The 24,269-nt window shown below is 39.3% G+C and overlaps 1 protein-coding gene across 6 annotated transcripts in view; it reads right to left on the reverse strand.

Moving 5' to 3' along the window:
* The window catches only part of LOC102217803 (leucine-rich repeat and immunoglobulin-like domain-containing nogo receptor-interacting protein 2), a 191,926-nt gene that overhangs the window by 110,864 nt on the left and 56,793 nt on the right, over nucleotides 1–24,269 (reverse strand). For 5 of the 6 annotated variants that reach the window (XM_023328109.1, XM_023328108.1, XM_023328111.1 and 2 more), the window contains one exon: nucleotides 14,709–14,813. The gene's annotated coding sequence lies outside the window, so the exon portion shown is untranslated. Of the gene's footprint in view, nucleotides 1–13,281; nucleotides 13,404–14,708; nucleotides 14,814–24,269 lie in introns of those variants that run through there. The other variant, XR_002752249.1, reaches the window with a different exon arrangement.

A 24,269-nucleotide genomic window follows, 5' to 3' on the forward strand; every position in this document is an offset into this window, starting at 1 on the left:
ATTATTTAAATGTTCCAAAAAGATGGAGATCTTATAGGAGGATACAATTCTCATCTTCTTTAAGCTCTGAAGATAAAAAATAAAGAAAGAAATCCGTCCAACCACTGAAAAGGCACAAAAAGCCTCAGGGAAGAAGAAAGCAAAGGAACTAGTTGACCCAAAGTTGACTCTGGATAAAAAGAGATAAAAAAACCCAAAGATAATGTTTGACTGTCAAAAAATGTTATCATTTCCACACGTTGTATATTTCCATAAGTCTTCCAGATGACTGGGATCCCATTTGTTCTGCATAATCAACACAGAGCACAAAGAAAACAAAAGAAACAGGATTTTAAAAACATGAGCCTGGAAACGACGTTCAGTAGGAACATTATGTAAAGAGCAGAACCTTTACAGCGATTTTATGACATACCAAGCAACATGTGGGGATTTTAAGGTCCTGACGCTGCACCAGAACGCTGCAGTGTGTGTAAACCGCTCCTTGCTGGAATGTATTTGCATAGTTCTGATAAAGACATCATAAGCGCGGTCAGCCGGCTCAGACTCTCCCACTCCTTCCAATACATCTCCGAAGTCGTGTGTTAACTCGGCCTGGCAGCAGCGATCAAATCCTGTTCCAGTGGAGAGGGGAATATGTGGGCGATCCCACTTTAGCAAGAGATGGCCAGATGAAAGCGCACAGACATGCTTTTGTTCCAGGGAGCGAGTCCCGATGCAAATAAAAAAAATTTATACAAGCAGACTCATTTAGATTTTTAATCCCAACAATCAGAATCTGTTGTGTTGGTCTTTATGAAAAGACAAAATTAAAATCTGCTAACAGAACCAAGAGAAATAAAAAGATTTTCCTCAGTAAACGACAGGACTCCCTTTAAGGAACAGAACACATTGAGCTTTTTTAAAAAACTCAAATCAACACCTCATTACTGAAGTTATCCTCATCATCCAGATGTATCTGAAATGAGCAGAGAGCCTTTGCACTCACTTAACAAGCCACTCAAAGAGTAATTACCAGATGGAGCAGCAGCCTGTGGTGTATTTCCTACAAGAACTTCTGATGTAAATTTTAATTACTGACAATTTCTCTCCTATTAGACGTGTTTTCAGTCTGAACAGATTTTGATTGGACTGTGTAGGTCTCTGAGTCCCCATGAGGAGACTGAAAAAGACTCGTCCTCAGATGTTATGTAACGCAGCGGCGCTCTTTAGCTGGAAGGCTTTTCAGAAAATCCTATTTCTGCTTGTTTCTTGGTCAACTTGGCGATTTGGGAATAACTGCTCTGTCAACTGTGTGTTTCATGTGGGCAGCAAAAGCAACATTTCTGTGGATTTTTCCTTTTATATAAAACTTTGGTTAAAAAAATAGGAGACGCCACAGAAAGTTGCCTTCCTTCAGCTCTTAAAAGGATCTGACCTTTATCCACTCATTAGTATAATCAGCTGATTTAAATCTGAAGTCACTGAAACATTTTTAATGTACTGTTTATGCAAACATGCATCCTGAAACTCATCTGTTAACTCAGCAAATCACGTCGCTTCGCAAATTACGAGTTCACGTTGGAGAACTCTGGAACGTTTCAGCGTTTCGTCAACTTACAACCTCAAACTTTTACATTTTACTGCAATTTTATCAGAGATCAATACAAAGTAGTGGATGATTACAAGGTGGAATAAAAATGACATATGGGTTTCACATTTTAACAATCTGGAAAATGTGCAGTGCCTTTACTTATCTCCTTTAGTCTGTTACCCCTAAATAAAATCTGTTCACAAGAACTTTCATCCAATCAGGTTTGAGTTGTTTTCCTCAAGTGGAAAAAGGAAAAAGATCTTCTGGATATACAACTGACTCAGCGGCTAAAATGTGAACACAAATACGAGTTTTCAGTTTTTTATTCAGAATTTTGTTTTAAAAAATATCTTTTTTCATTCTGGTTCAAATTATTGTTGTTTATTCCATAAAATCATAATAAAGTATATTAAAGTTGTAAAAAACAATGCACTGAAGCTATTTCCTGGTCATTTGCGACATTAAATATCTTGCAATATTTCAATAGTTTTTTTGTCTTCTTGTGGAGTTTAATGACCCAATCATGTTGGAAGTTACAATAAACCTTAAGAAACCAATCAGGTCCAGTTCTAGTTCTACCAGCTTCATCTGAAGCATTTAATAACATATGTTTCTAAATACTAGAGCATAAAGTGAATCTCACCTTGATTCGTTAGCGCTGGTTTTCTAACTGCAGCCAACTGGGAGCCATTAAAAGCTGTGACCACAGACAGTGGGAGCGTCTGAAGCTCCTCTCTCTCTGCAGGTCGGTTTGTTTTTCCAGTCAGCCTGTCAGACTTCACTGCTCTCTGTTGTTTACTGTGGTTCTCATTAACAGCGAGTCCACTCAGCTCAAAGTGAAGGCTGCAGCGCGGTGGGAGGACCAACACGGCTCCAACCAAGAAACGTTTGTCTTCTAGCTTTTCACTTAACTGATTATCCAAAAAATAAATGAGAAACCATTTTAAAATCTTCAACTAAAGTTTCTCTTCTGCTTTTCCAAATGAGACATTTAATAATTACACAACAAACTGGCCTGACGTGTTGCTTTTACTTTGATTTTCTTTCTGCTACTTTGCTTTGAATGTACAAAATAAATGACAGTTAAAGCTGAAAATAAGACAAATCTGCTCTGAGAAATGTTTAGACTTTACATTCATTTTCCATGCCTGCTTAATCCCTGCAGAGTGTTAGGACCATGGGGGGGTTCCTGGGTTCCTGTCTGCCGCAGCATGGGAGAAAGTTTTAGATCATTTATTTGAAAGCATTAACTGAACATCAGCAACAGGAGCAGGTCAGCAGGTCAACAGAGACACACACACACACACACGCACACACACACACACACACACACACACACCCTATCGGTAGTTTAGGCTAATTAAGCCACCATGCAGGCCTTTTGGTTGTAAGGAGAAGCATCCAGACAGAACCCACAGAGCAGCTGCACTAAAATCCTGGTTTGACATCAATCAGGTGGAAATTACCTGGTGAAAGTAGCAGAGGGCTGCATTCAGAGGGACCCCGGCATTTTGGTTTTTCTCTGTGACCTGCTGCAGAAACACGCAGATGCAAGTGATGCCACCAATCAGGAAGGCGGAGCACGTCCCGCTGCTCTACCTCCGTATATCTAACAGGAGTCTGTACGTGGCATGCAGCGGCGCCTTAATGAACTCTATTCTCTACTGTGCTGTTGAAAAGCCAATGTGACATTTAATTAACAGCAAAACATTTGGTAAGCATGCATGCCCTTTTCTGGTGCAGCCATGTTTCACAGCCCATTGCTCAGACAGAATCACAGTCGAGCGGCGTGGGACGCGGCGCCGAGCGCCGTCCAAACACCCTGCAACCACAGGACGGTCACAATGTCTCAGTAATTTAGCCCATAAGACAGGAGAGGCAGGAACCGCTCCAAACTGGGCTCCATTTGCATCCGCTGCTCCTCCTCATGCATGTTGATACTCGGCCTTTTACTGTCCGTTCTGCTTTCCTTCAAGTGACCAGAAGGACTTGAAAGGTGATGGCAGAGATCATTACATCACCAAACACCCAGTGGCCATTGTTCTCAGCGACTGCCGTGGCGGATTACCGCCGCTGGCCTCCACAGAGGAGTGGACAGCGCATGGACGAAGAGGAGGAGCTGAAACGGAGAGGAGCAAGAGGAAGAAACCACAGATTCATAACAGAAATTAGAAAAGGACAGAAAAAGGACAGAAACAGGTGGAGAAGACGTTACAATTAGTTGCAGTTTGTCTCTATCCAAACTGTTCTATCTGCTGGAATACCTGGCATTTCTATATCAGCAGCACAGGTAGCATTGGCCTACACACACACAGAGATAGTAAAAGGTCAAAGGTCGAGGACATGTGATAGATTTCAGATCTTTCTGTTATCACAGGGCTCAGGAGAAACCTCTGTCTGCTGAATGCAGGAATCGTCTCACATTCAGTTTGCATGAGGACAGAGCCGCCATGTTTCCTCATTCCTCCTCTGACCTCCATGTGCGATGGATCAGAAAAAGATCCATCAATGTAGAAAGTATTAGTAATTAGATACATAGTTAGATAAAGAGCCTTTGGTAAAACGCAGGAATCCCTGCATTTCCTTCGCTACCAGCACAGCTCCATGAACAGGTGACATGTGGGCTGAAATCTCGCCTGTTTGCCGCCAACTCTGTGGATCCAAGTCATGTTTGTAGTTTCTGACTCGTCATCTGGATCCAGACTGGTTGACAATTTGAAGATCAAGCTTCTGCTGACGCCTCCCCATCTGCTGCAGGATTTCCGACTCTTCCAGTCGCTACAAGAACTCGTTTAGGATCCATGGTGGCATAAAGTGGTTTTCATATGCTGCAGCAGAACTTACACCTCAGTCCTGAATAGATAGTGTTCAAATTAATTCAGGCATACTGCCTTATGTTATCAATAAAGTATTATCTTATCTTTTTATTCCTTAATTTTGCTAAACCAAATAAAAGCCATGCAACTCAAAAGGCCTCAACGTTATTTATTTAAAAGCCTAATTTTACCTAAATTCACAAAACATAGTTTAATTTGAGAGGAATTACACAACAATTACAATATGACCCTAAGGCCACTCAAAACAATTATTTTAAGCTTTTTATTTTGTGTAGCATCATTTTCTGACAGAAGTAAATAACGACGCAGGATCAGCTGTCTACATATTGATTATTAATATTTGCAGTACTAGAGGTGAGGAGAAAAATGAGCCTTTTGGTTTTGAGGGACATTTTAAACCAAATGCAGAGAATTTATGATTTACCAACAATAAACAAAAGAAAAACATTATGAAGCAAATAAAGCTGCAGAAACCTTCCAACAGTCTTTCACTAACAATTCAGATAATTAACCGTGTTTCCATTTAATGTTCATTTTGATGCATCGCCAACAAAATATTGGTGGAAATGACAAACATTAACGTAACTTTCTCATTTCCTCAAAGAGTTTTTATTGATGTGTTTGGCTTTCATTCACAGCATGGAAACATTACAAGGTGATCATCCAATCCTCTACTAGAAACACAGAAAAGATTGTGACATCATAGCAGGAGCAGCGTAGCCGTTCCTGACGGAGCAAACCGAATCCCTCACCTCTGCACTATTCAAACAGGGGCAGCATCAAAAACACACACTCTTCAAACTCACACAGAACCTCGTCTGGCACAAACTCCTCTTCCTCACATTCAGGCTTGTGACACATTTTCAAAATGACATGTAGGGTATGAAAACAGGAGCAGAGTGACAGCAGCTTTAGACACAGCAGGTGGAGAAACATATCACTACAAAACTGGGAAAATTACAACCGACTTCCATTTTCAGACTGGAGCTGCTGAACCTGGTGTTTACACCTGCCTGCAACAATTCAGCACTTTTACCAACAAAACTTTTACATCTCAGCTGCACTGAGCCTCCTTATTAAGATCAACAGCTTTTTATTTGGAGTGCATTTTACTGCATGATTTATTATTTCTTAGATGGGATTCTGTGGAACAGCAATAAGTTTCTGTATTTCCTCTAGAAATGTGTTTTCTGCTCTGGGGTCTATATAATAAACCACATGCACAGGAGAAGGAGAACATTAAAGATATTGCAAACCTCAACTCTGTGCATCGTTCAATATACGAAAACCAGCGAACCTGCAGAGCAGACAACAAACATGCTTCATGTAAACATGAACACAAACAGAGCAGGAGACAAAACCGAGTAAAACAAACTGAATGTGACAACAAACAGGTTGGCCAAACCATGAAAACAGGGAATCACAGAAAGAAAAGCCCAGGAACAAACAGCCACCAGCCGCAAAACGCAACCCCACTTTTTCATTTTGCTCAGTGACTAATGCAAATAATGCGCCTCATACAAATCCCACATATACAAACAGGAGAATGAGAGATCAAATAAATAAATAAATGAAAGAATAAATTTAGAACTGGGCAAGGCAGGATGGGGAAAAAACTCAAATGAAGGATGAACTGGGGAAAATTGGAAAGCATGAAAGAGACGTCAGGATGGATTAGTGTAAACACGGTTTTTTGTTTTTTATGGGAACAGATTCACATGTTCATGTGGTGAAAAAAACTTTGTACAAAACCTGAAGCTTCAGCTTTTACCGGTCACAAAAGGAACTGTTATATAATCAGTGATCACTTGAAAGAAAAAAGTTAGTAATTATAACTTCTATCAAGCTTATGAATATAAATTAATTGAATTCTGATTTAGATGTTACTTTGACCACTGAAAGCTTCACATTAGAAAAAGAAAAATGTTTTGATTTTGTTGAAAAAGAAAAACACTGGAAATGAACCCTTTGGTTCATAGAGGCTTCAGATGGACCAGCTGCAGACCCACAGGAAAACACTTTGATTTTACAATGTTGTCAAATATTACAGTGTTTCTCTAATGCGGTAATTTAAGCCAGCAAGTGCTCAAAGCAGCCATGCATGGACGCCTGGTTTTATAATAATGCTGTAAATTGAATCATCTCTTTCACTTACAAGCTCTCCATATTTCTGTATTTGTGGACACATATGTCAGCTGCACCTTGTGCTGCAGACGCCTCAGAAGCAGCCGTCAATAAAGCATTCATTGTCACACGCTGTGCCACGTTATTAACGGCCATCTTCATGGTAATCTCTCAAAGACATCATTGATGGGGCCCTCCATAATTCTTTTACAGTCTGGCCCGTGGGATGCATCCTACAGAGAAGAAGACTGAGCTCTCCCACTTCACTTTAAATCTCTTCTTGTGCCCAAGATAAGAGTGGAATTGAGTTATTGAGCAGACAGTTTAAGATATAAGCTCCTGCTAAAGGGCCTCTCAGCACAGTCACAATCAGAAGAGCCTGGATGGGAGTTTTTACCCGTTTGACTGCTGCAGCACTCTGATTAACCCCACATAATGAGACTAAATAATGCTCTGTGTTACTGGAAAGCTAAAATGAATTTATGATGTTGGATTTCAGCCACATATTAAACATCTTACTTATTCTCAGATTGCCCACCAGCTGGTACTAAGCTGTATTAGCTGCTCTGGCTGAGGTATGCAGGTGGCCAATGGATGATGTCAACACTTTATGTTCAAACCTTCATGACAATTACAGAATAAACTGAAGAGGAGGAGCAAGTTTGTTTTAAGGCTAATTGTCATAATCACCACAAAGCTTTTCACTGTTTAACAGGACTTTGCTCTCACTGGTTCCCAGAAACGGCCGACAGCCTGACATGCAAGCAGCAGCTGCAAAAGGCTCAAAGGTAAAAGTGGGAACAAAATCACAAGGCCTGACTTCAGAATATACACATAATCCTGCACCGGTGAGATCGCACATTATTTTCTGCTGCATCGCTCCAGCTCCAGGTGGAATGTCTGATTTTAAGTAGGAAACAATTTTATCCGTATTGACCTGCCATATGAGAAATGCATGGACATTAAAAACCTTTAAGATGTTTTTAAAAATCATTTTTACAGCTCAGCTTCAGCTCAATTTATTTTTCTAATATCTATTGTTATTTTTATGTGTTTTAGTCAAATATATTTGACTGTTTTCTTAATCTTACATCCTAGTTTTACTGGAACCTGTAAAAATCTTTGGTGCAAAAGCTATTAGCAATAATAAAAAGTTCATTTATTGAACCAACTATCTAGTAAAAACAGCTAAAAGCAGAATAAAATTCTAAGTTGGAAACTTGCTGGATTGATTGGATGAAAATCAAAGGAAGGTGTGAAGAAAATGAAACCAGAGGAAATAAATGAATGAGGCATCCATGATGTCACAGCAGTTTGTGGAAAACCAACCTGCAGTATCCAGGTGTGCATTTATTCACTCAGTGAAAATAAAACTAAACAAAATGCTGGAGCCATATGAAGAACCAGGCAGCCATTTGTACATTCATGCCCTGAATGTACAAATGAACTTGTAATAGAAGAGTTTGGATATTTCCTCCCCTGGACTGACCAGCAGGTCAGATTAACCTGCTGGTCCGATCTGATCCACGGCCGTGTGGACAGGAATCTGGTATTCAGAACTGTGTGTGACACGTCTGGTGCTGAGAGCTGCAACATCTCCGACTCAGTGATGACAGAAGTCCTCAGAGACACAGAGACGGATAAAAGACGATGAAAAAGCCTCAGCGCCTTCACTTTAACTTTGAAAAGTCCGAAGGGGAAGTTAAAGCAAAAGCATCAAACATAAGCAGAGGAGCTTTTACAGATCACCATACATTAAAATTATTGCTTTATCATAATCATAGCAATAAAAGCACCATTCTTAAAAGTCTGACTGACTACATAGGCAAAGGAAAAGTGAGACCAAACCAGACTGTCTTTTCCAGCAGATTATTTTCACTAGAGAGATAAAAGCTGCTTTTATACAACAAGAGACCGAGGTACAAACAATATTTTTCTGAAAAATAAATTACTGAGATAGAAAAAGTTTTCAAGTCAGAAAAAAATCTAATGAAACGATTCAAAAAACCACTGAAAGTAAACTATAGAGGCAGAGCAGGTTTATCTATGAGAGCCAAAAGGTTTTACAGGCTATCAAAGACAAAAGAAGGGAAAAAACAAAGAGCTCAATGTGCTGAACTGTATAAAAGAAAAAAATATGAAATTAATTAAAAATGCACATCTAAATCCACTTTTCAGAGAAAGTTTAATTTTAATCCCAGTTTCCAAACAGGAGAAACGAACTGATAAGTTTTAAAGTTCGCAGTGTGTGGCCGAGTTCAGGAAGCAGATGAACTGTGTGGAAAACACCAGCATGCAGCGCTCTGTCAGCCTGAAGAGGGCGCTGTCAAACATTGTGCTGTCACACAGCGGCTGTCAAATCGTTGTTTTTCCTGATAACACCGATGCTGCTGCAGGTCTAGTAACGCCATATCAGTTTCAGAAGTTCATTTACATTTAGTTGGTTCTTCATGTTGACGTCCAGCTGAATAAAAATATTAGATTTAAACTGATTTAAAGTCCAGTTTAAATCAACATCAACATGACCAAGCGAAGAAAACAGCCTCTGTTAATCGTCTCAAGGTCGACGATTAACCAAACAAAAGTAACATCTCAAATTTTTGGCTGCAACAAATTTATAACTTGATGTAGAAATCTCAACAAGTATTCTTCTGTTTTAATAAGCTCATCTATAACCCATCATAAATTTGATTTATTTAAATGAAGCATTCATGCCTCAGCAGAAAAATAAAATCAACTTTGTTATTTGGCAACTTTGTAAAAATAAATGTATGCATTTCATAAAATTCATACATTTTTAACCAGTTTAGAAAATGAGTTGTTATAGTTACTTTGAATGAACTTGAGTCTGAACAAGGTCAAAATTATCTAAATGACTCAGTAAATTGTTTCTTTGGACTTTCAGTCTGTGTTTTTCTGAAATGAGACGGATCATAAAACATGTGAGCAGAAAAAATCCATGAAACTCAACGTTTTTTGTCCAAAGTTACTGTGAACGCATCGCGATTGACTGAGCTGTCCAAGGTCCTGAAACGCTGCAGCACAAAGAGAAGCTGCCGCGCAGCTGAATCCGTTTCTCTGCTGCTGTTTTGCTACATTAGTCAGAACAGACAACTCTGCTGGCACATCAGCGCTTTGCGATCGTCCTCACCCTCTTGTTTGTCTGCCACATCCTACTCACTATGTCAGTCAAACGGCTTTGACGAGCGCAGAAAGCTTTGCAATATTCACAAATCCCCAGGCCTTTCTAATTGCATGCTAGCGACGCTCTGAGCATTTCCTGACTGAACTGTGTTTTGCATGTCTGTCAGTCTAGCACACCAAATTTTCGAGCAAAACCATTCCCAATGTTTTGTTGAATGTCAGTGAAAAATTTGTATCGTTGCGATGACATTTCAATAATGTATTATTATCTTGTCAAGGCATGTATTACAGGGATGCTCAGGATGGAAGCTGAGTGGAGAGGAAACGGTTAGTGAAGGAAGGAAACGGCGCTTTGATAAACCCTGCAGTGTCAGAGGAAAACCACTAAACCTGAAGAGCTCAATAAGAAGCAGTAAATGTGCTCAATATGCTTCTTATTATTGACCCCTGTGAAGCTCAGGTACCTTCTATACACTCGCCCACTGGCTGTTAACATTACATAAGGGGAGGGAGGTATATAGTGAAATGTCTTGCAGCAACACTGTGCTTAAAAAGCCTTCTGTCACACATCCAGAGTACATGCGGCTCGGCGCAGTCGCACGGCTCCTCCCTGGATTATTGAAGAGCTTTACTGCAGATCCTGCATGTTGAAGGCCGACAGGAAATCACAAAAAACTTTTATTACATCCAGGACTAAAAAATCTAACCAGAGTTTTGGTTTCTTTTAGGGTTGTGGTGACAATTATAACGCCTACATTGTTTATAGATTTATCCATGATAAAAATACATATATATATGTAAAGTATTGAAATGAGCCACATGGCTCTCCTCTCAGGGCATCATTTTGTCTGACATTCTCAGATGAGGAAGAAAAATGTTTAATCACATTTAACAGCTTCTTATTGGATTGTTTTAAAAATAGGTTTTTATAAAATACTTAAAGTAATCAATCCTGAACTCAATCTACATTAAAGACATGTTTTTTTTATCTTACTAAATAGAATTAGTAAATAATATTTCCATGCCTTTTTTAGACATTAGGACGGCCTTCCAATAAAAGAACTTGAAACATAATATTTATAAAGTAGCAGCCACTGCTTCTAGATACAAATTAAATTCAGAGAAGAAGAAAACACAAATCCAGTTGTCCTTTGTATTTCTGACAAAAACGATTACAACAAAATAAATCTCAACTAGCTTATGTCTTAGCCCTGGACAGGAAACCAAGCCAAACAGATGTCTACTTCCTCTTAGATTAACTTCCTCCTTAATCGCCTCTGCTCTAAAGAATCAGCCATGCAACCACAGATCATGCGGTGAAACATAAAGTATCATGATTCATTGGTTCTGCTGGTGCTCAAGTCCAAGTTGGCACTCCATGTGTCAAATTAATCCACTTCTATTTCCAGTGCTGGTGTTTATGCCCAAGGCAAACGAGGAAATCACAAGGATTTTCTAAGAAAAGAAAGAATCTTAAAAACATGTTCAGGCACACTCATGCATTAGCAGAGCAACATAAAGATAATCGAATAATAAAACACATTTCCAGGTATGAGAATTCAATATTCAACTTGTGCAAAAATAAAAGTGTAATTTATATCTTGTTACCAATCTGTGTGATGGCTCTAATGACTGAGGAGGAGGTCAGAGAGACGCTGTGGCCATGTTGGTTTGGCGGTATGGAAACTATTCTCCACAGTGGTATGAACAGAAGCCCTCTGTAACCTCGCAGTAATCATTTTTACAGCCCTGCCTTAATTAAAATGTCACATCCACTGTAGCGATATACAGCACAGATCTCTGCAAATTAAAAGAGAATTAGGCTGGCAGATGTGGCCCTAATGGCCTAATCATCACTTTACATTTTTCCTAGTAAAGAGTTGACGCAGAGGAATAGTTTTGGAAATATCACATCCATGATTACAGCAAAAGTGATAGGAAAATGAAAACTTACACTTGAAGACACATGAAGCATTTCTTTTCAACTTTCAACCACAAACAGCAGATCAGAAAAGGTTGACAGTAAAAAGTTGATATACTTTCTACTGGGAAGTCATCAAGGCCTTCCAGTTCAAACCAGACAGTTCAATTATTAGTTCAATGGTCAAAAACTGAAGAAAGGCATCAGCAGGAAACACATTTTAAAATCAGATTTGTTTATCTGTTCCAGCTGTTCAGAGTTATTATTGCGGTTCTTAAAACATCTTTAACCATTTTGTTCATGTTAGCATGCAGCACTCTGACAGCTTAAGGGTCCATGTTCATGAGGGAATACTGCTTCCATCATGATGCGCCTTTTTACAGCGAAAAACAGAAATACAGAGGAGGGAAATGCCACAATGGTAGGAAGCAACGTTTTCAAGCAGAAAGTTGCCTGAAGCGTTGCGCTGACTCACCTTCCCCTTCTTTACATGGTGCCACGTCTTCCCATGTAAATAAAGGTCATGAACTCTGACCTTTACGTGATTTACAGTAAAAGATCAGAACACAACATCACACAGGACGACGTCCACCAGCAGTTTTTTCACTTTTTACATCTTCCTCATGCTAGAAATTAAATCTGGTACGATTAGTAATCAATATTCAATAATTATTAACCTAAAACAAGCTCCTGTATATTTATGATGTCTATGTCTTTCAGTTAGTTTATTTCAAATGTAAGAAGATATTTGCACTGGAAATAATTTTGTGTTTTTGCAGTGCTTTATGTTAGCACAGTAATTCAGCTCTGCTACTGTAATAAAAGCATATTAAACTAATTCATATCACATATTTCTACCACACAGGACCTTGTGAAATGAATCCCAGGTTTTATAAAGAATCCAGACTGAAATCTAACTGAGGATGAGAAGCAACATGAGAACTTGGGGCTCCACATCCAGTCTGATGGAAGTTGGATGGTTTTGCAAAAATTAATTGATTTTTTTCATATTTTTATATGCTTTGGTTAAAAAAACTTTTAAAAATCAGTTTTGCTTCTGCTTTAATATCATTGCCTAACCTGCATGATTCTACCAGATAAAATCACAATAAGATGCATCAAACGTTGTTGTAACGTAAAAAGCTGAAGTCTGACGGGTGTAAATACTTTTTTAAACCAGAATGAAGCTGAAGAAATGTTACAATCTTCCTAAACCCGATTCAAACAGCAAACAGAACCGGAGCTGGACGCCGGCCCAGCCACCAAACCGTTCAAAACTCATAATGAGACATGAAAGGATTATTTTCATACTTTCCCCCATAATATATAATAATCTGCAGAACATCTCATTAAAATAAATGTTATTCTGTCAATCTGTCAATCATGGAAGTGAAGATAATGAAGTGAAGCCAAATATATTTACAGCTATTTGCATATGGTGCATGTTTCTGTTGAACATTAAATATGATGCAGAATAATAAAGAAACAAATTAATATAATGTTCATACATTCAGTGCTCTGGATCCATTCTGGATTCATTTGAAATACAACTTTAAATATGTTTTTATTCTATTTCAGTGTTTATGTAATGAAATATAAAATAAAAACATGCATTCATCATAGATTTACATTTTTAAACTTTAACTTGAAGTTTCTGATCAGATGCTGAACAGACTCACTCTTTCCTTCCTCTGGTCATTTCCAAACTTCCTGTGTGAGATTTCCAGGTCGTCCTCTCATCTGTTCCACCTGCAGTGTGTTTATCTTTCCCTCCACCGCTGCAACCTTTTCCCCTCAAAGTGTAATGCTGAGAATGAATGTAGAGAGACCAAATTAAAGGACCCAATTTGAAGCGGCACCACTTCACTGATAAGCTGTACCAGTGATCTGTGAGAGCACTCAGGGTCTGCTACATTATGACAATACAGAGGAATAAAGCGGATGAAAGAGAATAGTCTGGCAGGAGCAGAAATCAGATGGGCAGAGGGAGAGGAAAAACAATCTCAAGTCTAATTGTGTTATGCCTCAAGGCAGCGAGGGAGCAGAGAGACATTTTCTTTCTACACGTTGTTCAGCACAGTCCCTTCCCCACCATGATCACATTCATTTCCAGCTTTTTTGTGTTTTTTTCTCACTTTTGATGCATTTATTGAAAAAAGGGCATGAAAAGCAAATGGTGGAAAACATGGCTGGAGTTATGGGTTATGAGCAGAACCACATAGCTGTGGCATTCAGTGTGTGTGTGTGTGTGTGTGTGCGTGTGTGTGTGTGTGTGTGTGTGTGATGCATTTAAGCATGTTGTCTGGATGAATCCGACACCTTTTGGCTCATTGTGTGTCATCTTTGTCCTTGGGGAAAAAAATAAAATTTTATAGCTTTAAAGCAACATGGAAGCTAAACAAAGTCGTATTCAGATTGAATCCTATTCAATACATTAAAAACTCAGACAGGTTTAAACCCACATTTTGTTTTAAAGTGTCGTTTCATTGGTCTGATGTAATATCATAACCACCAGTGTCATTTTTATTAGGCAATTGTCACATTTAACAGAAATAAAGGCTGGAAAACATCAGTTTGGGTGAAATGAATCTGTATCTGTGGATATCCTGGTATTAGTGTCACCTATCAGTCACCTATTAATAAAACACTTTAATATCTCAAACACAAAGTATTCCCTAATATGGATTAATACACAAACACTGCTTTGACATTATCAGTCACACCTTTCAACAAAACCTTCTGATCAAATTAATGAAGTTTTTAAATCTTCCCATCACTAATTATTATAAAGCTATATAAGAATTAACAATTGTGGTGTAATAAATGTAAAAAAAATCTAGCATTGATTTCTGGATAAGAAATATATTTCTTATATCTGCTGGGTTTCCTAAAACGTGGAACAGAAGGAGCTCTGAGCTGCAGGCCGAGTGTGTTCAAAAAAACTTTTAAGTTTGATTTTTACTTACATAAAAGGCATTTATTCCTGCTTTTAACTTTGCTTTAATATGGAATACCCAAACAACTACCTGAACTAAAGTTCTAAAGGGTTCAGAAGTAACCTTGAGTTGAAAGAATAACAACTTTCAGAAAATCAAATTTCACTCTCACATACCTCCTGGTCTTTGTAACGTCCGATGTTCCAACAATGTTACAGAATGAAGAAGTCCTTTAGAAAATCCCCAGAGTGACTCTATTCACAGGTCACTTACTGCCAGGCCTGAAAGAAATTGAGAGAAAGAGAAATCAGAGAAGACATGGAGAGTGAGCTCACAGCTTTAACTGACTCAGCCAGCAGAAGCCCAGCCATCCAGGATAAACATCCTTGAAGAAATGTCAGTCCAGGAAAGCGCATTAGCTAACCCACACCAGGGCAGCCGCGAAGAAAAAACTCCGGTTGACATATGTACAGTATCTTTCTCCTTGCCTGGTCAACTTTATCATTTCCCCGGCTAAACAGCTGCAGCTGAACGGCTCATTACTCCATCATCCAGCTGCAGAGCGACAGGACGGGATGAGTGCCGTCCCCTCAGCCAGCGGCCGGGTTTTAGACTCATGGTGCTCGAAAGCATCAGCAGCAGTTTAAGGTAAGGCACTAAAGGACTGGAGAGTTTAGCCAGCCTGCTGTAATGAAAAGAGAAAGTGTCTTTCTTCTTCAGGCTTCTGCTGGTCATGTGCCAACATCAGACCCGACCGGCGCTAATTTACCCACAGCAGCTAACACACCAGTAACCGGCTATGTGGAAAATATTCTTGCTGATTTTTCCATTTGTCAGAAGTAACACGGCGAATGCAGTGTGAAGTCAGGTAAAACCAGCTCAGCCAAGAGGAAAAGATGATTTTATTATAAAAACATTGCTGAGCTGAGGCTACAATCATGTCAAAGCTTTCACCTCATCATTTAATAAATCATATAACCTTCAGCAGCAGCAGCATCACTTCACTATCAGCTCCTCACATCCTCTTGACTCTGCCTCACTCTGCTTCACACTGCTGCTTGAGTTTCATGGATTTTCCAGATATCTAATTTGTTAGCCCTCCAGACTTTGACTGGGCCATTCTGTTGTAGATTTGCTGCAGGGTTTAGTGGCTGACCCAGATTGGACCAAGCTGTGCAACAGATGCTTCATGTTTGACTCTGAAATGCGTCAGACGAGCTAAAGAGCAGCTGATTGAGCCAGACAGAAACAATCCCAAACCACCCGCCTGCCACCACCGTGCTCACTGCAGGGTAAGATGTCCTTGTTTTGTTTCTGTTTATGACCAAAACTTTCAATCATTCGGATGAAGCTCTGACATCTTTGTTTCCCTGGGAATCTCTAACAACAAGCTGTACTTGTTCAGTCTTTCACAAACTTCACCACTAAAATGTTAGGCGCGCCATCTACAGCTTTCATGCATTTTGTCACGTTGGTCGTTGTTACGACCCGTCTAGGGGAACCAGATCATAACATGAAGGATCCATCCTCTTCAGACCTCAAGCAGCCAACACAGTTAAACATAATGTTATTTTAAAAAGATGTATTTTTGATTGAGATGTTCCAACAAGTGGAGCATACGGCTTCAGAGAGAGCTATGATGCTGAAAACAACAAACAAAAGGAAACTATCTGAATATTAACCGAAACTTACCTAATTGAAAGTAAATAAACCAAATGACAAAAACTTTCCTTCCTAATTAAGAAAAACATGAGAAAACTAAGCAAACATAAACGGCAGCTCACTCTGACAAACTCCAGGACTTTTACAAGGACAGACAAACTGTGGCTGGTTGGGATGAGCTGAGGATGGATGGCAGGAAGTCGAGTCCACAGCTTTTATATCCATCACCTCCGGGAGGCCACCAATTGGGCGTCTACGTCTTCTTCTGGGAACCAATCAGAGACAGGCAGCTGCACACTCATATTTGCATAATTAAGTTAACGACGCCAGTCATAACAGTCGGTCTTCTGGGAATCTATTCCAGAGGAGATCTGTGTTTTCTTATGTGTTCTAATAATAGTTGATCTTTTTATATAATCTTCCTAACAGTAACAGGATGTTAATCATTTCAAAATGACAATCTGAACCTTCCCAGACTGACTGACTTCATCGGCTCCAGAACCTTAAACCTCCAAATGTTTTTCCAGCTCATTTCACTTCATCAACGTTTAACTGGCAGAACCTGAATGCTGGCTTCCTTTAAGCCCGTGGAACCAGAACATTATCATTTCCTCTGATTATGTTGATCAGGAGACATAACAGAAATATTTCCAGAGTTATCAGGCTGCTGGTCATGGAGTGGCAACCAAGAAGGCTGTAAGTAAAGCATCATCAGCACAGATCTGCTGTTTGTCTAGTGGCATATTTTACAGATCCCAAAACACAGAAGGCCTCCTGGGAAAACCATCTCTAGTTCTGCACTCAGTGATTAGCAGGTAGAGAGGAGCATCATGGTTTCCTGAGAGCAACACAAAGGAAGGAAAAGTTGACTGAAATCAGCCGAGGAGCCAGCCAACAGGACACTGGCGTTAAGCAACAAGCTCCAACCATACATCAATTTTCCATAGCAGCTTAATCCTGTTCTGGTTGCAGGGGTTGTACCTGAAAGGGATTAAAGTGGTAAAGGCAGGGAACACCTTGAACCGCTCTGCTGTCCACCACAGATTAACCCAACACGCCTGTCTCTGGACGTCTGGAGGAAACTGGAGATTCTGAGAGAACTCTGTCATGCACAGTGGGATCATGTTAACTCCACACAGAAACGCTGCGGTTACTGCAGCACTGCACAAACCAGCAAAACTGTAAAACTACGCTGCAAAAAACAACAAATCACAACAGTTAATAAAACCTTTAACTCAAACAATCATCTTAATGTGTATGCTAAATACAAAAGTAGCATTGCTGTAAAAAACATTGACATTATAACCTTCATTTGCTGTTGGTTATGCCTTTTACATTTTTCTTATTTTTCTCCCAAGAATGTGTAACAGAGAAAGTCTAGACATAATCCTATTGAAGCTGAAGCCTTTTGTGTTTCCTAATAATTTCTCTCACTGAACCAAACTAGACATATTTAAAGAGGTCGCAGAAAGTCACTTCGGGGTTATTTTCACAAACACAGAAACTCCCATGGAGCTAGTTAGCAGTGCCACATCAGCAGAGGTGAGGACAGTGGCTCACCTTCTCCTCTGACTAAAAATGCTGCTATTTCCATCCCACCCAGCCAACAGGCTAATCCACTGCTGGAGGATTTGTGAGCCACAGCACAAAGTAATTGTGCTGCAGCAAAATGAGTGTGGCCTAATTGGAGCAAAGACTTAATGAGGGACCAATGAGGATTATCATGTGTGGCTTAGAAAAGGCCCAGGTAAAGGGAGACCCGGTCAAAACGATCAGGCCGGATCAATCCAAACCAAAGAGACAGAAAACAGCCGCGGCTCGGGAAACATGCAAATTTCTGTTTTAATTTACATTCAGACTGGAGATAAGTCAGTTAATATAAATATTACTGAGGATTCGGCTGCAGGTGCAGCAGCATTCTGATGCAGCCATGGGAAAAAATAATTATTTTCTCTGTGTAAACCGACACGCATCCTTTCAATATTAACTTTTATTATGTTATATTTTAGTTGCGTATGGACAACAGATAAATTGTTATGCATCTGAACAGCAATTTGCAGAAACTTTTTTAATTAAAAGAGACTAACTGCACTGTAATGAACACAATGGTGACATTTAATTTACTGTGAGATTATTAGTCTTTTTATAAATATTCTGGCCTCTTATTGTTTTTTCTTTCTTCAAGCAGAGTAAAATATTTAATAAAAAACAAACTTAATATTCTCTTAAATGCTTTAAATACTTTGTAAAGTGAGATTAGTGATCTGCAGCTCAAATAGATCAAAGTTTCTGATTTTTCAGTTTCACCATGTTTGATTTTATACTGTATGTTATAAATGTCAAACAAATTATAATATCAGAGATTCACATCCATTGGATGTCGGATGCTTGTGTATAATTCACCATCACATTACATTATTATATCTTTTTTTTTCTTAAAAAAGCACAAGTAAGCAAGATTTTTATCAAACCTGCATAAATGATCAATAATCCCATGTAGCTCTTGCTACATCCCAGTGAAGCAAGAGCTACACTGGGATGGTTTAGATGTTTACAGCATAGTCATGTGTTAAAATGGCCTAGTCAAAGTCCAGACTTAAGTGCAATTTAGATTTTGTTGTAAGACTTTAATATGGACACTTGCAGGAGTTGGTGAGGTTTTGAGGAGGAGGTTCAGCCCTCTGGGGGCTGCAGGGATCTAAAGGTCAGAGGTCAGTGGCTCCTGTGGAGGTAGAGATTTCTACTCTAGATGTGAAAAGCTGATGGAGACGTAAAAGATCTGCAGCTCTTATTTCAGGGAAAGGTGATGCTAGATGTTTTAAGTCAGAGGGGCTGAATATGGAAGCAAAACATGTTTACATATCTCCATTATCAGCAATTATGTGCTACTTTGTGTTTGTTGATCCTATAAAATCTTGTAATTGTTGCTTTAAACTGGATTATTGATCAAACAAGCAGCTCCTAATGAAAAGCCAGCAGCGTGTGAGCGGCGCTGCTTCAGAACTCAAGTGACTCTCCACCGTCTCTCCAAACTGTTTATTTCTCCAAGGAGCCTGTTTGCACTTGACAGCCACAGATCAGATATGACTGACCAAGATAAATGGTTAGGCTCTAAAGTCAGATCAATTCAATCCAGCAACTGTCTTCAGCAGGAACAAAAGGCCATGCTGTCAACAAGCCTCCACTCACTTCGCTGCTCATTCCACGTCTTTCTGTCCAAACATGGCAAACTGGGAATGTCCTCATGTTTAAAACTAATCACACATTACTTCATTTCTCTGTGCTGTAAGAAATAAAATCAATCAGGTTGTTATTTTTTAGTCGACTCAGTAGATCTCGGCTGCTTATTTATTTTGGATTAATCCCACAGATCTTATTTATTTTAACAGTTGATAATGTTTGGATGCAGGTCATGATTATTCAGCCTGAGAAGAACATTTCCTATGAAGGAAACCCAACAGAGCTGTTTGTGCCTTAAAATCCAGCAATGACACAAACTTGCCAAAGGAAGCTTTAAGATCTCTGCATTGATCCACAGATCAATTCAGTTGCATAAGCAACACGAACGGCATTAATTTCTGCTCCTGCTTTGTAGCCGGTTACCAATAGTTTTCATGTCAGAATTTAGCATAATAATTTTCTATATTTCTGTGGAGGCATGCTCATCCAACAGAAACATTCATCTGTCAGGCTGCATTCATCCAGTGAGTGATGCTGAACAAGACGAGTGCTCTAGATGTATTGTGAAGAGTCACTTTAAAAATGACTTTTATTGGGTTTTTTATTGTTTATGTATTACTGGAAGTTTAAAAGACCTAATTTAATTTAGAAGTTTTTATTAGCTGTAAGCCATAATCCTTCAACTTAATAAAAGTTTTATTTTTCTTCACTTTATTTAAATAAAAAAATAAATTATGTAGTAATTCATTGAGATTCACCTTCTGTGTTGAGTTAAATAAAAAGGTTTTTATAACATCATGGCACTATTTGAAAGAAACTTGAATGCTAGACGGTGGAAACGTCAACATACTTTGAGTTAATAAGACATTATAAACGAACTGAATGCTTATGTAAAAATACAGCTACCCTGCCATGCATAATGCCTAAAGTGGTTTTTAAACGCCTCTACAGTCTCCCGCTCCTTCCTTTTATCTGCATTTCTTCAAAGAGAATAAATAAACTGAACACAAGAAAAGCTAATTCAGCTGTCTTACTTTCTTAAACACAAAGGAAATACAATTAAAACAGACATGGAAACAGGAAAATATTGGTTCAGAAGGTCATTTAAATGTCACAAATAAATTGCAGAAACTTGCTGAGAAGAATTCCACCTCTGGAAGCTTTTCTGTTCAGAAACGGCTTGTATAAAACAGAAGCACAGTCAGGATCAGAATGAAGTGCTCTGCATTTATTCTGAAGAATCCCCAATAGGTCAAAACGCACTAAAAGATCCTCCCCCTTTACACAAAGCCTGGGTCAGGATCATCTGCTTCCCCATGCTGAGCGCAGTGGTTGCTGCAGCAGTGAGGTCCAAAACAAGTGTTTAATGCTTCATTAGCTGTAAAACATTGTGGCTGAGTGAGACTCCTGTTGTGCTTCAACCTTCAGACCTTTTGTAAGGGTCAGCGGTGAACACCGTGGAGGGAGGAGCTCATTCCTAAGAGTTTAAAACCTGACAGCAAATCAGGTTGAATTTCAACACAAAACAAGTCTCCCTCTCCTTCCACATCATCCCTATAACTTTATAGTACAAATGTCACTTAATACCAACTTCTAGCTCAGTAATTCTGCAATTATTCATTTACCAACTGTATCTTCAACAAAAAGGTTTTAGTTTAGAGTTTTAGTTTTGCTTTGGTGTCTTATTTTAACTGAAGACAAACCTTAGTCCTGCTGGACTCCTCCATGCTTCCTCTCTGTCTCTTTGTTTCTATGCATGTGTGAATTTAATGTTGATTCAGAAGTGCTAGCCTAAAGCCCTGCTGCCCTGCAACACACATGCTGCTGATGTGACTCCAGGAGCCCTGATGTGATCGTACACGCCACCAAATCCACAGCTAATTGGACACTTCTTTCACAGCAGGCCTGTGGTAAACAGCAGCAAGCAAATAACAAGCTCACGACAACCAACAAAAGGAAAGAGCTCCGATAATAAACCTACTGCAGATGCACGCTCTTCTGCGATGTATTCCTGCACAGAACAAATTCTTTTTTTAAGCTTAAGCCTGAGAGTCCTGCTCTGCTGATTAGCCTTCCTGTGCTCAACAGCTGCTTTCTCTGCCCATTTCCGTCTTTGAAATGTTAAGCAGGTCCACGACTACTGCGATCTTTATGCCAAGTGGACATTTTATGCAGAAAATGTTGAGCAGCCAGGTACTATGGGAGGATTGCACATGATCAGAAAGGATTTTGTGGCTGCAGATTGAAGAAAGCGACATGAGAAACAGAAGTGTGATTGTGCTGGATGTCTCAGTTTTCATAATCCGGTCCACAAGAGGCTGTTTGATTGCAAGCAGATGAGAGGATTTAGAACGACGCCGAGCAGAAACTGTCAATAAACGTAGCTCCAACACAAGTTAATATATAATGTATACAGTCAAATCCTCTGCAGACCCAACAGAAAGCCTCCACATTGTTCCCACATTCCAACATTAGTTTCACCTGAAGTCGCTTCTAGTCGGATTATTAGAGGCCCAAAGCAAAGTCTGGCTTAAGAATGACAGATTTTCCTATTTAACATTCATCATGCTGCTAATTGCATGATCCATATATGACTCAGACTGTTAGTCCACGGTGCATCAACCCTGTAAAACTAAACGTATTATTTTTTATACCAGCAACACCTCCACCTTCTCCTCTTCAATAACGTTTAGACTGTAAAAGCTGCTGCATTTGATTAATATGTTACTAAATATTTCATAATCTACCAATATGACCACATTTTTTAATTTGTCCAAATAATTAAGAAAATAATGTTTCATTTTGCTAAAAGCATCCAACTAATATTTTAATAAAAAGTTTTTTAACAAACAAATTTTTTTGCTTCAGGCTTTTTAGGTTTAAACAACCCGTTTCTGGAGGCTCAACTTTATGCAAAAGGAAAAAAATCTCATTTGTTCTGATAAAATCTGCTGATAAAATCTGGAAGCTGAGCACTGACTGTTCGTATCTGTGGCTCTATGAGGCCCCACATGTTGCAGGAGGAGCCGGTCCAATCCCTCGACGCCTTCGGCTCTGATAAACTGGAAGTGTCACAAGCTGAGGTCGCTGCTCTCCTCTGCTGGTCCGACTGACGGGTTCTGAATGCAAACCAACCGGTTCACGTCCCTGACCCCCGAGGGTTCCTCCATCTGCTTCATCTGCACCGCCTCACCTTTGACCCAACACTGTCATCTCTCACAGCACCGCTGGGGAGGAGTGTGTTCCTCTTTATATCATGACAGATTGATATCATCATCAACATCATGTCCAAATGTCGACTTTTAAAGTCAGAGACAAAGTGCAACAACCAAACGACGGGTTAATTCTGCTCTGACAGGTTTAGAAATCAACGATCAATGGTTTGGAGATGAAAACCCAGCAACACAAATTTCTTTCTTTCTTAATGTTTATTTTATGGTTGTGTCTTTAAAGAGAAATCTCCATGATTTAAGTACATGGTGGTTAATCGAGGGCGTGCTGAGAGAGAGAGAGAGAGAGAGACAGAGAGAGAGAGAGAGAGAGAGAGAGAGAGAGAGAGAGAGAGAGAGAGAGAGAGAGAGAGAGGAGGCCTGTGACCCTGCAGGGACCTGCAGGAACCTGAACCTCGTTCCAGGTTCAGGTTACAAATCTGATCCAAACCCAACATCTCTACTTTACTCACTACTAGCTAACTGATATCCATTCACTGCATTTTCTACTTTCAAACACTGAAAAACGATTTTTACTGCAGCTGTCGCTAAGTTTAGATGGAGGGCAGCCATATTGGATTTGAATTTCAGATTCAATGAATTCGTTTACATTCCCACTTAGAATTGGAGCTCTATGGACACCACTCTGTTCATTTTATTAAAAAAAACAACAACTTCTGAATAAAAGTGAGACAAATCAACCACCTTAACCCATCTTGCAGCACTACTGGATAATATTTTCTTCCTTTATTTTGTTTCCTTTTTAAGTTTGCATAAGTGGATAAATGCAAAGATTTTACTGAAGAGCTTTAGTTTGAAATATTACTGAACATGATGAACTCATAATGAGCTCATATCTTCTTACCTCGTTCATGGAACATTGTGCATTTGAAATTCCAGTATCACAAACACCGTGTAAAATATCTGTGGTTTTAAAATGATTACATTAGAAATGTGCTTATAGAAAAAAATCCTGCATCCATGGACAAATTCTTGTTACTTTGGTATTTCTCTGAAAGTTCCCATGAACATCATGAGCCTAGTCAATCATAACATCTGCAATGTCTTTGCTAAAGTACAGATTAATATGACACACACCACACACACCACAAACACCAACAGGTCCAGAATGGATATTAAACCGTCAGTAGGTCCAGCTACCGGCTGAGTGACCGCTGTGAAAACAACTCGCTTCTTTTCTTCCTCTCTCTTTTCTACCTGCTCCGTTTTCCATCAGCTCAGAGCCAGCCTTGTGAAAATGTAATTTCATGGGTGAAGATGAAGTAGATGATTGGTTTCTGGACAATCAGAATTACGCTGCCTAATCAGTCTGGAAGTGACACCCAGATTCACCTCTTTCCTCTGAGAACCGTTCTCTTTCCTCATTTTCCACAGTTATGAGTCATTTTGTGTTAATATTCTGACCTGGATGCCAACATTAATGGGGGCTTCCTGTCATAATCTGTGGATCCACAAAGACGCACTCCAACACCGAACACAACATGTCGATGATGGGATGGACCTAAATTAGGTACGTTTTTAAATATCTGAAAAGTGTGGCATGCCTTTTGCTTATAGTAGTTCCCAATAACATCTGCATTGCATTTACAGCTATAATCTTTTGGGTTATAATTCTACCATCTTTGTACAACTAGATACTCTAGCTCTAGATTTAGGTCTGGACTT

This window comes from Xiphophorus maculatus, chromosome 23 (assembly GCF_002775205.1).
Source record: "Xiphophorus maculatus strain JP 163 A chromosome 23, X_maculatus-5.0-male, whole genome shotgun sequence".
NCBI lineage: Eukaryota > Metazoa > Chordata > Actinopteri > Cyprinodontiformes > Poeciliidae > Xiphophorus > Xiphophorus maculatus.